The sequence below is a fragment of the Triticum urartu genome, chromosome 7A, assembly GCF_056163025.1.
Source record: "Triticum urartu cultivar PI428250 chromosome 7A, HENAU_Tu73, whole genome shotgun sequence".
Lineage (NCBI taxonomy): Eukaryota > Viridiplantae > Streptophyta > Magnoliopsida > Poales > Poaceae > Triticum > Triticum urartu.
Genome location: NC_141879.1, coordinates 11,205,156 through 11,219,349, shown reverse-complemented (window position 1 = coordinate 11,219,349; position 14,194 = coordinate 11,205,156). Strand labels below are relative to the sequence as shown.

The following is a 14,194-nucleotide window of genomic DNA, read 5'->3' as shown; positions in this document are numbered from 1 at the left end:
ATCTCGGGTTGGAATGTACGCTTTGATGAGATGATCAAAGATTTTGGGTTTATATAAAGTTTATGAGAAACTTGGATTTCCAAAGAAGTGAGTGGGAGCATTATAGAATTTCTGATGAGTATATGTTGTTGACATATTGTTGATCAGAAATGATGTAGAATTTCTAGAAAGCATATAGGGTTATTTGGAAAGTATTTTTCAATGGAAAGCCTGGATTAAGCTACTTGAGCATTGAGCATCAAGATCTATAAGGATAGATCAAAACGCTTAATGGTACTTTCAAATGAGCACATATCTTGACATGATCTTGAAGGTGTTCAAGATGGATCAGTCAAAGAAGGAGTTCTTGCCTGAGTTTTAAGGTATGAAGTTAAGACTTAAAGCTCGACCACGGCAGAATAGAGAGAAAGGACGAAGGTCGTCGCCTATGCTTAAGACGTATGCTCTACAGTATGCTATGCTGTGTACCGCACCTGAAGTGTGCCTTGCCATGAGTCAGTCAAGGGGTACAAGAGTGATCCAAGAATGGATCACAGAACAGCGGTCAAAGTTATCCTTAGTAACTAGTGGACTAAGGAATTTTCTCAATTATGGAGGTGGTAAAAGAGTTCGTCGTAAAGGGTTACATCGATGCAAGCTTAACACCTATCCGGATAGCTCTGAGTAGAGATACCGGATACGTATAATGGAGCAACAATTTGGAATAGCTCCAAGTAGAACAGTTATTTGAAATGGCTCCAAATATAGCGTAGAGATTTGCGAAGTACATACGGATCTGAATGTTGCAGACCCGTTGACTAAAACCTCTCTCACAAGCATGACATGATCAAACCCAGAACTCATTGAGTGTTAATCACATAGTGATGTGAACTAGATTATTGACTCTAGTAAACTCTTTGGATGTTGGTCACATGGCGATGTGACCCGTGAGTGTTAATCACATGGCGATGTGAACTAGATTATTGACTCTAGTGCAAGTGGGAGACTGTTGGAAATATGCCCTAGAGGCAATAATAAATTGGTTATTATTATATTTCCTTGTTCACGATAATCGTTTATTATCCATGCTATAATTGTATTGATAGGAAACTCAGATACATGTGTGGATACGTAGACAACACCATGTCCCTAGTAAGCCTCTAGTTGACTAGCTCGTTGATCAATAGATGGTTACGGTTTCCTGACCATGGACATTGGATGTCATTGATAACGGGATCACATCATTAGGAGAATGATGTGATGGACAAGACCCAATCCTAAGCATAGCACAAGATCGTGTAGTTCGTATGCTAAAGCTTTTCTAATGTCAAGTATCATTTCCTTAGACCATGAGATTGTGCAACTCCCGGATACCGTAGGAATACTTTGGGTGTGCCAAACGTCACAACGTAACTGGGTGACTATAAAGGTGCACTACGGGTATCTCCGAAAGTGTCTGTTGGGTTGGCACGAATCGAGACTGGGATTTGTCACTCCGTGTGACGGAGAGATATCTCTGGGCCCACTCGGTAGGACATCATCATAATGTGCACAATGTGATCAAGGAGTTGATCACGGGATGATGTGTTACGGAACGAGTAAAGAGACTTGCCGGTAACGAGATTGAACAAGGTATCGGGATACCGACGATCGAATCTCGGGCAAGTATCGTACCGATAGACAAAGGGAATTGTATACGGGATTGATTAAGTCCTTGACATCGTGGTTCATCCGATGAGATCATCGTGGAACATGTGGGAACCAACATGGGTATCCAGATCCCGCTGTTGGTTATTGACCGGAGAACGTCTCGGTCATGTCTGCATGTCTCCCGAACCCGTAGGGTCTACACACTTAAGGTTCGATGATGCTAGGGTTATAAAGGAAGTTTGTATGTGGTTACCGAATGTTGTTCGTAGTCCCGGATGAGATCCCGGACGTCACGAGGAGTTCCGGAATGGTCTGGAGGTAAAGATTTATATATAGGAAGTCCTGTTTTGGTCACCGGAAAAGTTTCGGGTTTTATCGGTAACGTACCGGGACCACCGGGAGGGTCCCGGGGGTCCACCAAGTGGGGCCACCAGCCCCGGAGGGCCACATGGGCTGTAGGGGGTGCTCCTTGGCCTACATGGGCCAAGGGCACCAGCCCCAAGAGGCCCATGCGCCTAGGGTTTCAAGAAGGGAAGAGTCCCACAAGGGGAAGGCACCCCCTAGGTGCCTTGGGGGGGAGGGAATCCTCCCTTGGCCGCCGCCCCCCTAGGAGATTGGATCTCCTAGGGCCGGCACCCCCCCTTGGGCTCCCTATATATAGTGGGGAAGGAGGGCCTCTCAACACACGCGATTTGATCTCTCTCGTTGGTGCAGCCCTCCCTCTATTTCTCCTCACATCTCGCGGTGCTTGGCGAAGCTCTGCAAGATTGCCACGCTCCTCCATCACCACCACGCCGTTGTGCTGCTGCTGGATGGAGTCTTCCTCAACCTCTCCCTCTCTCCTTGCTGGATCAAGGCATGGGAGACGTCACCGGGCTGTACGTGTGTTGAACACGAAGGTGCCGTCCGTTCGGCACTAGGATCATCGGTGATTTGGATCACGACGAGTACGACTCCATCAACCTCGTTCACTTGAACGCTTCCGCTTAGCGATCTACAAGGGTATGTAGATGAACTCTCCTTCCCCTCGTTGCTGGTTTCTCCATAGATAGATCTTGGAGCGTGCGGCCGGGGGCGCCCCACCATAGGCAGCGCCCCTCGCTGTTCTTGCCCCACCACCTGCGCCCCGTTGGTGGACGCCAGCCGCTGCGCCTGCCGGCGCTGGAAGTACACCGCCCACGACGCGTGGTTTTCGGCGGCGTACTGCGGGAGGGCTCGCTGCTCCTCTGTCAGCGACGCCCGCATGCGGTCGACCTCGGCGGCGAAGAGGTCGGGGCGCGCCTCGACGTCGGGCACCGGGGGAATGGGGACGCCACCGGCGCTAAGCCTCCACCCCGTCGGCCCAGCGCGCATGTCCGATGGCGCCGGGATGTTCGCCTCAAAGAAAAGATAGGCCTCCCACTCGTGGAGCGAGCGGCAGCCCATCGCCGGGAATCGCTCTGCCATCGGATGGGCTTGGGGAGAGAGGGAAGGGGAGGAACGTCGGCGGCGGCTGCGCATGGGGAGAGAGGCAGAGCTCGGCGGCGGGTGTGGCCAGAGGCGAGGGGAGGCCTTGCTTTTATAGCCGCGCACCGTGTGTACGTGTGGCGGGAGGGGAGGCGTCACCGCGCCGCCCATGAGGAATCAATGGCAAGGCTGACCGGCGACAACCTTGCCATTGATTCCCCGCGGGAAATCGAGGCGTTGTGAGGACGACGAGGCGAGTGTCACTGACTCGGCGGGCCCGCAGCTCTTTCGCCAAAACCGCTCGCCCCGGCGCCCCCGGGCGCCCCTAGCGCGCCAGGTTCGGCCTGGGTCCGTCGGCACCAGTTTCGGCCCAAACCGGCGAAAAACAGGCTCCTGGAGGCACGACTGGGCCGATTTTTGGGTGCCGGCGCAGAAAAATCGCCGGGGAGGTTGTTGGGGGCACGGCTGGAGATGCTCTTAGCAGCAAGCGTGAGACAAGAACCTTCTGACTGCCGCCAATTAACAGGCATAATCACACAATGAACAAGCATAATGGCATATGCTTCTCTATAGACAGATTACTAATAATCTGGTTCTGGGACATTACAGATTGGCAACCATATTTTGCTCTGCACAAACATATGTACTCCATTGGCAAATCATTGGTCTAACAGTGTGTCTGTTCAGGAATCAAAGATTTGCAGCAGATAGCATAGGGACAAACAAACAGCCCCAAAACCATGCGTGGGACAAAACAGATCAACAACAGCTTCTCATACCAACAACAGACACTACGCTACAGGGTTACATTAAAGAAATGAAGACCACTCATATCTTGCATCCGGATACAACTCTTTGAAGCCTTATAAATAGACCACCAAGGAGGCAAGGAGCAAACACTAAGCATAAGTACAAGCAACCAAGAAAGCTCAACATTCACAGCCATCTCCTTCAGCAGCATGGGCGAGAGAGTTTGTGCCGGCGGTCTCATCAGAGTTTATAAGGGCGAAAGGCGGAGCGAGGTTCGGCCGCTGCCGCGTCGTGGGCAAATAAAGCTGAGGTTGGCACACATCGTAATGCACTCCGTCGCTTCGGCGCTCCTCCTCAGGACTACGTCGCAGCTTCCCGTTCTGGATCACAAGTGAATGTTACCGACGACTCTGTAAATTTGAGTAGTAGGGTTTGCTGTAAACCGCTCCCCCTGTATAACTGTTGTTATCAGTTTGAGAAAGTCCCTCCTTTTTCTGCAGATCAGGGTGTGACTTTCATGGATTATGATGGTGTGGTTAGTTCTCGCGCCGTCTGCTCTTATTTTGCATCCTCATTCTGATCTCCACCAGGATGTTTACCATCCGTTTTGCTCTCGTTGTCGGATGCTTCATCATCTGAACTTGAGGATGCATGGTTCATAAGACTCCTCGATGGCTTCATTGTCAACTTGGCGATGAGGTCAGTGATGCAAAATGGGTCGGTTGCTGGTGGCAGACATCCTCAAGTGTAACTACCAAAATGATGCCGCAGAAAGCATGGGACTCAAGTCGAGTCACTAATCCGCCTTGGTTTATGTAATGACACTCATACAGAACTAATCACGCTGCAGTTCTATATTGTTTCCATTTCTGTGAAGCAAGTTGTTTTTGAGCTAATTCTGTGAAGCGATTACATTGTACTAATTTTTTTAGCACTAGTGCATTGTGCTAATTACAAGTAGTTCAAAAACCCACCTTAATTTCAATACCAGCACATTTTTTTGAGCTACCAAAGCCTTGTCCGCATGGCCACGTTCATGAACCCAAAATGACAAAGGCCTAATTAAGGTGCCAAAGCCCACTCTAATCTCAGTCCCAGCTCCAGCAGAAAGCACAACGCGCCACCTTCCACCAGGAAGCACATCACCCCACCTTGTTTAGTCCCACCTCGCCAACCGAGGACGCATTTGACCAGCTTAAATAGCAGCCTCCACTTACTTCATTCACCGAGCTCAGTTGCGAGAGCTTGAAACCCGAGTGGGGGCATTAAAGTGATGTGGCCTATGCGAAAGCTGGGCCTCACGGTCCATAAGGTGGCAGGCACAGCGTGAGGCTGGCTTCACAGAGCAGCGACAACTGCCCACTTCCAACGGTGGAAGGATAACGAGCCGCTGCACTCTTAGGTCGCTTGGGCCTCGCAGCCTACTCCAGTGAACCATCATTTTTTTTCTTTTCTTTTGACTATTGACTACAAATTGCCATTATGGTTATTTTTGGACTATCAAGGAGATGATACCGAGGTCGAGTATACTACTCCCGCGAACCATCATTTTTCCCCTTTTCTTTTGACTATTCACTACAAATTGTCATTATGGTTTTTTTGGACTATCGAGGAGATGGTGCCCAGCTCGAGTAGGCCGTTTGGTCCTTGCAGCCTACTCCAGCGAACCATCATTTTTTTCTTTTCTTTTGACTATTGACTACAAAGTGCCATTATAGTTATTTTGGGACTATCAAGGAGATGGTGCGAGGTCGACTAGGCTACTTCAGCGAACCATCATTTTCTTTCCTTTTCTTATGACTGTTGACTACAAATTGCCATTATGGTTCTTTTCGGATTATCAAGGAGATGGTACCGAGGTCGAGTAGGCCACTTGGGCCTCACAACCTACTCTAGCGGACCATCATTTTATTTTTATTTTTTTCCTTTTCTTTATCTATTGACTACAAATTGCCATTATGGTTCTTTTCGGACTATCAAAGTAACATTTCTGAATTTGTAAGTTTCTAAACATTGAAATTGCAAGCTACTCAAAACAATTTGATTTTCGAAGTTACCAAGACAGCCAATCGGTTCTCACTTAGAGATCCAATAGCCACATCACTTCATACAACAAGAAGCTGGGTACTACATAATCGATCTACTTTGTCCCAGCTTTTATCGTAATGTCTTGTTTAATCACCCTCGGACTTTGCTTTCTTGGCTTATGGAATGCAAATGATTAGCATAAAATTGCCATCTCAAGAAAAATGCAGAGGCTTATGATCAATTACAGGAGTCGGCCATGGATTAATTTATTAACAAAAGGATGGCCAAGAATCTGTGTCTAACACATGTGTTGAACCAAGACCGGTCAAGGCCAACCACCAGACTGCAGCAGCTACATCATCAGAGAGGACAATTAACACAAATGATTAGCAGCAAGCATGAGACATAATTAATCACACAGTTAGCAAGCATAATCACATATGCTTCTTCATGGGCAAACTAATACTCTGGATCTGGGGACATCACAGGTTGGCAACCATTCTCTAACTCTGCACATATACATGATACATGTACTAGATACCACATGTGTCCAAAATTGGCAAATCAGTTGGCCTGACAGGTGCATACAGTGTCTGTTCAAGAGTCAAAGATTTGCAGATAACACATGGATAAACAACCCCAAATTAAGAATGGAAACAGCACACATCAACAGAAGTTTCCCATACCAACAGACAGACACTACAGTCTACATACAAGGCTACATTAAGAAAATGAACATCATCCAAATACAGTCGATGGCAAAGGAGCAACAATGTAGCTGTCGTGTATTGGATCCGGATAGAACTCTCTGAAGCCTTATAAATAGACCACCCAGCTAGCAGACATTAAGCATAAGTGCATGCAAGCAACCAAGGCAGCTCACAGAGACAAACATATCCTTCACCAGCATGGGCGAGAGAGTTTGCGCCGGCGATATTGTTGGAGTTCACAAGGGTGAAAGGCGGAGCGCGGTTCAGATGTTTCATCATTTGAACTTGCCGATGCCGCGTTCATAAGACTCGTTGATGGCTTCATACCGGCATCTGATGGTGTGTGCTTGATGATCCACCAATAAAATCTGTGGAGGCAGCTTTACATGCAGTAAGAATCTCCTCTTTTTCTTTTCTTTTTTTGCTTGTTTGATCTGTTTGGAGAGGGTCGGAAAAGAAGAGAAGACTAATCAACAAGGCAGAGAAGAAACGGATGGAAAGGAGGACATTTATATTGTTTCCACTTCTGATAAGTAAGTTCTCTGTGCTAATTAGCACTCGTTGCAAAACCAGCGAATGGCTGCCCAAACCATGTCCGCATGGACACGTCCATGAGCCCAAAAGGACAAAGGCCGAAGCCACAGAAGCCCACGCTAAAATCTTCTATCAGTCCACAACGCTCCGCCTCATTCCCCAGCTAAGCACAACACTCCACTTATTTTAGTCCCACCTCGCCAGCCGAGGAGGCGTTCAACCAGCTTAAATACCCGTCTCCACTCTCTTCTCTCGCCGAGCTCAGTTGTGAGAGCTTGTAACCCAAGTGGGGGCATTAAGGTGGTGTGGACGCTGTTGTAGCGCTGCAAGCCTGGTCTAGGTGTGCTACTGTTGGCCCGCCCGTTCCAAGTTGAGTAGTGGACCGCTTGGGGCCTATGCGAAAGTTGGGCCTCACGGTCCATAATGTGGCAGGCACCGCGTGAGGCTGGCTTCACAGAGCAGCGACAACTGCCCGCTTCCAACGGTGGAAGGATAACGGGCCGCTGCACTCCTAGGCCGCTTGGGCCTCGTAGCCTACTCCAGCGAACCATCATTTTTTTCTTTATTCAGTGTATAAATGTATTTTCATTTTTTTCTTTATTCTGTGTATAAATGTATTTTTTGCTTACTCTTTTGGCTCTGGAATTTTCACTTTTTTCTGTGTATAAATATATTTTTTGCTTACTTTTTTGGCTCTGGAATGTAAACGGAGAGTATTTCCATTTTTTGTGCTGCATGTAAGAGGTTTATTTGCTCACTCCATTTTTTGTGCTGCATGTAAGAGGTTTACATTAAAATTTTAATTGAATGCAATTTTGACTCTTCAATATAAATTGTGTTCTTGAATATAAATTACGAGTATTCCTTTTTTTCCTGAACACAGGAGGTTTATTTGCTTACATTGTTTACTCTTCAGTAGAAATTGTGACTCTGAATATAAATGGCGAGTATGTTTTTGGGTGAACATAAGACGCTTATTTGCTTACTCTTTTGACTCTTGAATATAATTTGTGAGTATTATTCTTTTTGTGTTGCACATAAGAGGTCCATTTGCTTGCTCTTTTGAGTCTTCAATATAAACTGTGCTTTGCATTTTTTCTATCCAATAATATGGCAACAAAGCTTTGCATTTTTTCTATCCAATAATATAGCAACAAAGCAGCGGTTTGACAGTCTGCCTTGAAGCCTAGGATAAACACTGATGAACAACAAAGTGACAATTCTGAATTTGTGACTCTGTATGCATTGAAACAGTAAGTTGCTCACAAACAACTTTTACTTCTAACGTTACTCACAACAACTCTCTATGCATTGAAACAGTAAGCCACTCGACAACACGCTACTTATAGTTACAGTTCTCGCTTAGGGATCCAATAGCCTCATCATTTGATGCAGCAAGAAGCTGGATAGTACTCTGTCCCAGCCACTGATGTAGCAGGTGCGATGGAGTAAGAGCACTGCTGCATGGTGATCTGGTCGACGGCGAGTGTGTCGGTGGGGAATGGGCAGGAGCCGGCATGGCTGCCCTGCGGGGCGCTGGGGTGACGCCGGCCGACACGCCCTCGACATCGGCACACTTCCACGACACCTTCCTCTCACTGGTCATCTTGGCGGTGACGTTGGCCATGCAGAACCCCGTGAAGGGCGTGCCCGGGATGCTCTGCATCCTCACCGCCTCCTTCCACATGCCGGTGGCCACCATGTCCTGGTAGCTAATGTTCTCCACCACCGGTACCGCCGTTTCGGGGTGGAACTTGTAGTTGCCGGTCATCCAGAAGACACGCTTCATGCCCTCGAGCCTCATCCGGCGCGCGTACACGTCATAGTTTACAAGGGTGAAAGGTGGAGCGCAGTTTGGCCGCGGCCGCGACCAAGTTCTGGATCACAAGTGAATGTGACTGAGACTGACTCTGTACATATTAGGATTCGTTGTAAACTGCTCCCCATGTGTAACTGTTTTTATCGGTTTTTGAGAAAGTTGCTCCTCTTTCTGCACATCACGGTGTGCGCTTCATGCATGGATGATTGTCTGATTCGTTCTTACTTTTCGTTGTTTGCTCTTGTCTTGAATCTTTTTGGTCCTCATTCTGATCACTACCAGACTGTTTACCATCCGATTCGGTCTCGTCGTCAGATGTTTCATCATTTGAACTCAATGATGCATCCTTCGTAAGACTTGTCGATGGCTTCATACTTGTCGATGCACCAGTCAAATATGTGAAGGCAGCTTTACATGTAGTAAGAATCTCCTCTTTTTTTTTCTTTTGCTCGTTTGAGCTGTCTGGGGAGAGTTGGAGGAGAAGAAGACAAGGATCGAGCCAGTCATTAATCCTGTCTTCAGTCTTCACTAATTAACCTTCGGATACAGTACATGCTACCGAGTAAAAAATCAAATCGATGATAGAAAGATTGTACTGTTTGTCCCATTGATATGCGTTTGGGATTCTACAAATAAAATACTGTATTTAATATTGTTTCCATTTCTGTTAAGCAAGTTCATTGTGCTAATTAGCACCCAGTTCCAAAACCATGTCCATATGGCCACGTTCATGAGCCCAAAACTTCTTTCAGTCCACAACGCTCCACCTCATTCCCCAACAGGAAGCACAGTACTCCACTAGTTTTAGTCCCACTTCGCCAACCGAGGAGGCGTTCGACCAGCTTAAATACCCGTCTCCACTCTCTTCACTCGCCGAGCTCAATTGTGAGAGTTTGTAACCCGAGTGGGGGCATCAAGGCGATGTCGACATTTGTAGCGCTGCGGGCCTGGTCTAGGAATGCTATTGCTGACCCGCTCGTTCCAAGTTGCGTAGTGGACCATTTGGGGTCTATACGAAAGCTGGGCCTCATGGTCCATAATGTGGCAGGCACAGCGTGAGGCTGGCTTCATAGAGCAACGACAACTGCCCGCTTCCAACGGTGGAAGGATAACGGGCCGCTGCACTCCTAGGCCGCTTGGGCCTCGTAGCCTACTCCAGCGAACCATCACTTTTTTTCTTTGTTCTGAGTATAAATGTATTTTTTGCTTATTCTTTTGGCTCTTGAATATAAACTAGGAATATTTTCATTTTTTGTGATGCATGTAAGAGGTTTATTTGCTCAATCTTTTGACTTGAGTATAAATTGCGAGTGTTTCTTTTTTTATTGAACACTAAAATTTTAATTGCATGAAATATTGACTCTTCAGTATAAATTATGGCTCTTCAATATAAATTACGAGTATTCATTTTTTTCCTAAACACAGGAGGTTTATTTGCTTACATATACTCTTGAGTATAAATTGTGACTCTTAAATATATATTGTGAGTATTTTTTTGGGTGAACATAAGACGCTTATTTGCTTACACTTTTGACTGTTGAATATAATTTGTGAGTATTATTCTTTTTGTGTTGCACATAAGAAGTCCATTTGCTTGCTCTTTTGAGTCTTCAATATAAATTGTGCTTCATATCTTTTGTCTATCCGATAATATGGCAAACAAGCAACGGTTTGACGGTCTGCCTTGCAAGGCCTAGGATAAACACTGATGAACAACAAAAGTGACAATTCTGAATTTGCAACTCCGTATGCATCGAAACAGTAAGTTGCTCACAAACAACTTTTGCTTCTATAGTTACTCACAACAATTATGTATGTATTGAAACAGTAAGCCACTCGACAACACGCTCCTTATTGTTACTGTTCTCACTTAGAGATCCAATAGCCTCATCACTTGGTGCAATAAGAAGCTGGATACTATATAGCTGAGCTACTCTGTCCCAGCCACTGAAGTAGCAGGTGGGATGGAGTATGAGCACTGTTGCACGGTGATCTGGTCAACGGTGAGTGTGTCGGTGGGGAACGGGCAGGAGCCGGCGTGGGTTCCCTACAGCGGCGCGCATGGCGCCGGGGTGACGCCGGCCGAGACGTCCTCGACGTCGGTGCAGTTCCACGACACATTCCTCTCCTTGGTCATCTCGGCGGTGACGTTGGCCATGCAGATGCACTTGAAGGGCGCCCCCTGGATGCCCTGCACCCTCGCAGCCTCCTTCCGCACGCCGGTGGCCACAATGTCCTGGTAGCGGATGTTCTTCAGGACGGTGGTCTTGTCGTAGCCGTCGTCGGGGTGGGACTTGTAGTCGTCGGTCATCCAGAAGACGTGCTTCATGCCGTCGAGCCTCACACGGCACGCGTACACGTCAAACACATACGCGCTGGACGCCACCGCTATCTTGATCTGCACCGCCAACTTGGTGCCCACCGCTGTCGTCTTCTCGGCGCGCACGTCCGTATACTCTGTCATTGTATAGTTTGTGTACTCTGCGTGGCCTGCACCTGTCTTTTTGCTTGGCTCCAAAGTTCAAATGAAGACTGTTATTCTATCCTGAAACCTGTCATCAAAACTTCAAAACTGATGATGCCTTCATTATCATAGTCTTGATTAATCAGACTCTACTTTCTTCATCCATGGAATGGAAATGATTATACTAGTAGTAAACAAGGTGCCATCTCAAAAAAAAATGCAGAGTTCCTCTGAAGTTATGATCAATCACATGAGACAGCCATGGACGTATCAGTCTATTAACACAAGGTTAACCAGTATGTCCAACCAAGCTCTACTTTGTTGATTCATGGAATGCAAATGATTAGCAGGAAAGTGCCACCAGAAGAAAATGTAGAGAACTATGCATTAATTTATCAACAAAAAGGTTGACCAAAATGTCTTCTAACATACAGGTGTCCATACCAAGACCAGTCAAGGCCAACCACTAGACTGCAGCATCTGCATCATCACACAGGACAACTAGTGCAAATGATTAGCAACTAAGTGCTGGGAGGAACCTTCTGATTGCCCCCAATGAACAGGCATGATCAAAGATGCTTCTTCATAGACAGATTACTAATACTCTGGATCTGGGGACATCACAGGTTGGCAACCATTTTTTTGCTCTTCACAAACATGTAGCACCTGACACCACAGCTGTCCAAGATTGGCAACAGGTGCATACAGTGTTTGTTTAAGTGTCAAAGATTTGTTCAGATGACACAGGGACAGACAAACAGCCCCAAGCCATGGATGGGACAAAACAGACCAAACAGAGGCTTCTCATACCAACAGACACTACATGTAAGGAAAGAACGTCACCCAAATACATTCAATCAATGGTGCCCTCCCTGAAGCCTTATAAATAGACGACAAGACCATGCAGGGAGCCGACATCAAGCATAAGTGCAAGCAAGCAAGCAAGCAAGGAAGTTCAGTCACGGACACATCCTTCACCACCATGGGCGAGAGAGTATGTGCCAGCGATCTTGTCAGAGTCTACAAGGGCGAAAGGCGGAGCGGGGTTCAGCCGCTACCTCGTCGCGGGCAGATAAAGCTGAGGATTGCGCACATCGTCGCTTCGGCGCTCCTCAGGACTACGTCGCAACTACCTGTTCTGGATCACAAGTGAATGTCAGTGACTCTGTACATGTTAGGATTTGTTGTAAACCGTTCCCCCCCGTGCAACTATGCTTACCAGTTTGAGAAAGTTGCTCCTCTTTCTGCACATCATGGTGTGGGCTTCATAGATGATGATATCTTGTGGTTTGTTCTCGCCTTTCGTGCTTTGATCTTCTTGTCTTGCATCCTTTGGTCCTCATTTTGATCACTACCATACCAGGTTGTTTATCACCCGATTCGCTCTCGTGGTCAGATGTTTCATCGTCTGAACTCGACGATGCATGGTTCATGAGACTCCTGGATGGCTTCATGCTGATGCCAAAAATTGGTTCTGATAAACGTCCCCTCGAAAAGAGAACTGCTTGTTGAGCCACCTGCATCCGATGGTGTACATGACGATGCATCAGTCAGAGACTTGTATCATCAACAAGATACATAACTAGTCTCTCTCTTCGCTAATTAACCTTCCACGTCGGATTTTTACTAGCTAATTACGCTAATAATCTTATACTCGAGCATGCATGATATAGAGACTGTATACTGTTTTCCCAACTGATATGCGTTTGGGATTCTTATACAAGTAAAATATTTCTTAGTCCCAACTTTAACCATGCAGCGATTTATACTTGTTTCCATTTCTGCTAAGCAGGTTCACTATGCTAATTAGCACTAAAATCCACGAATGGCTGCCAGAGCCTTGCCCACATGGCCACGTCCATGAGCCCAAAACCACAAATGCCAAAGCTGCCAAAGCCCACGCTGAAAACATCTCCCACTCCCAGCAGGAAGCACAGCACTCCTCCTTCTTTAGTCCCACCTCGCCAACCGAGGAGGCTCTCGACCAGTTTAAATACCCGTCTCCACTCCCTTCACTCACCGAGCTCAGTTACGAGAGCTTGTAACCCGAGTGGGGGCATTAAAGTGATGTGGACGCTGTTGTAGCGCTGCGGGCCTGGTTTGGGTGTGCTACTGCTGGCCCGCCCGTTTCAAGTTGCGTAGTGGACCGACTGGGGCCTATGCGAAAGCTGGGCCTCACGGTCCATAATGTGGCAGGCACAGCGTGAGGCTGGCTTCACAGAGCAGCGACAACTGCCCGCTTCCAACGGTGGAAGGATAACGGGCCGCTGCACTCCTTGGCCGCTTGGGCCTCGCAGCCTACTCCAGCGAACCATCACTTTTTTTCTTTGTGTTGTGTATAACAGTATTTTTTTTCTTACTCTTTCGGCTCTTCAATATAAAATGAGAGTAACAGGTTTATTTGCTCACTCTTTTGACTGGAGTATAAATTATGAGTATTTCATTCTTGTATTGCACATTACAATAGTATTTGCTTATAATTTTGACTCTTCGGTATAAATTGTGATGCACATAAGAGGTTTATTTGCTTACTCTTTTGAATCTTGAATATAAATTGTAAGAGTTTGGTATGGTTGATTGTTTTCTTGGTTACCTTCTTTTGCTTCCGGTCTTTTCATTATCCTATAATACTGCAACAAAGCAGCAGCTTAACGGTCCACCCTGCAAGGCCTAGGATAAACACTGATGATTACAACAAAGTGACAATTCTGAGTTTGCAACTCTGGATGCATTCAGCAAGTTACTCACAACATCTTTACTTAACAAAGTGACAATTCTGAGTTTGCAACTCTGGATGCATTCAGCAAGTTACTC

General features: G+C 46.7%; 3 non-coding genes and 1 pseudogene across 3 annotated transcripts; 3 read left to right on the top strand and 1 right to left on the bottom strand.

The window, feature by feature from the left end:
- The first annotated feature begins 7,351 nt into the window (after nt 1-7,351).
- On the top strand, nt 7,352-7,655 carry LOC147956913 (signal recognition particle RNA). The gene has a single exon (XR_015612427.1).
- A 2,133-nt stretch (nt 7,656-9,788) lies between these two features.
- LOC147956912 (signal recognition particle RNA) lies at nt 9,789-10,090 on the top strand. The gene has a single exon (XR_015612441.1).
- Nucleotides 10,091-10,963: 873 nt separating this feature from the next.
- LOC147956911 (putative polygalacturonase pseudogene) lies at nt 10,964-11,380 on the bottom strand (annotated as a pseudogene).
- Nucleotides 11,381-13,398: 2,018 nt separating this feature from the next.
- LOC147956910 (signal recognition particle RNA) lies at nt 13,399-13,702 on the top strand. Its single transcript, XR_015612431.1, has one exon.
- Nucleotides 13,703-14,194: the final 492 nt, after the last annotated feature.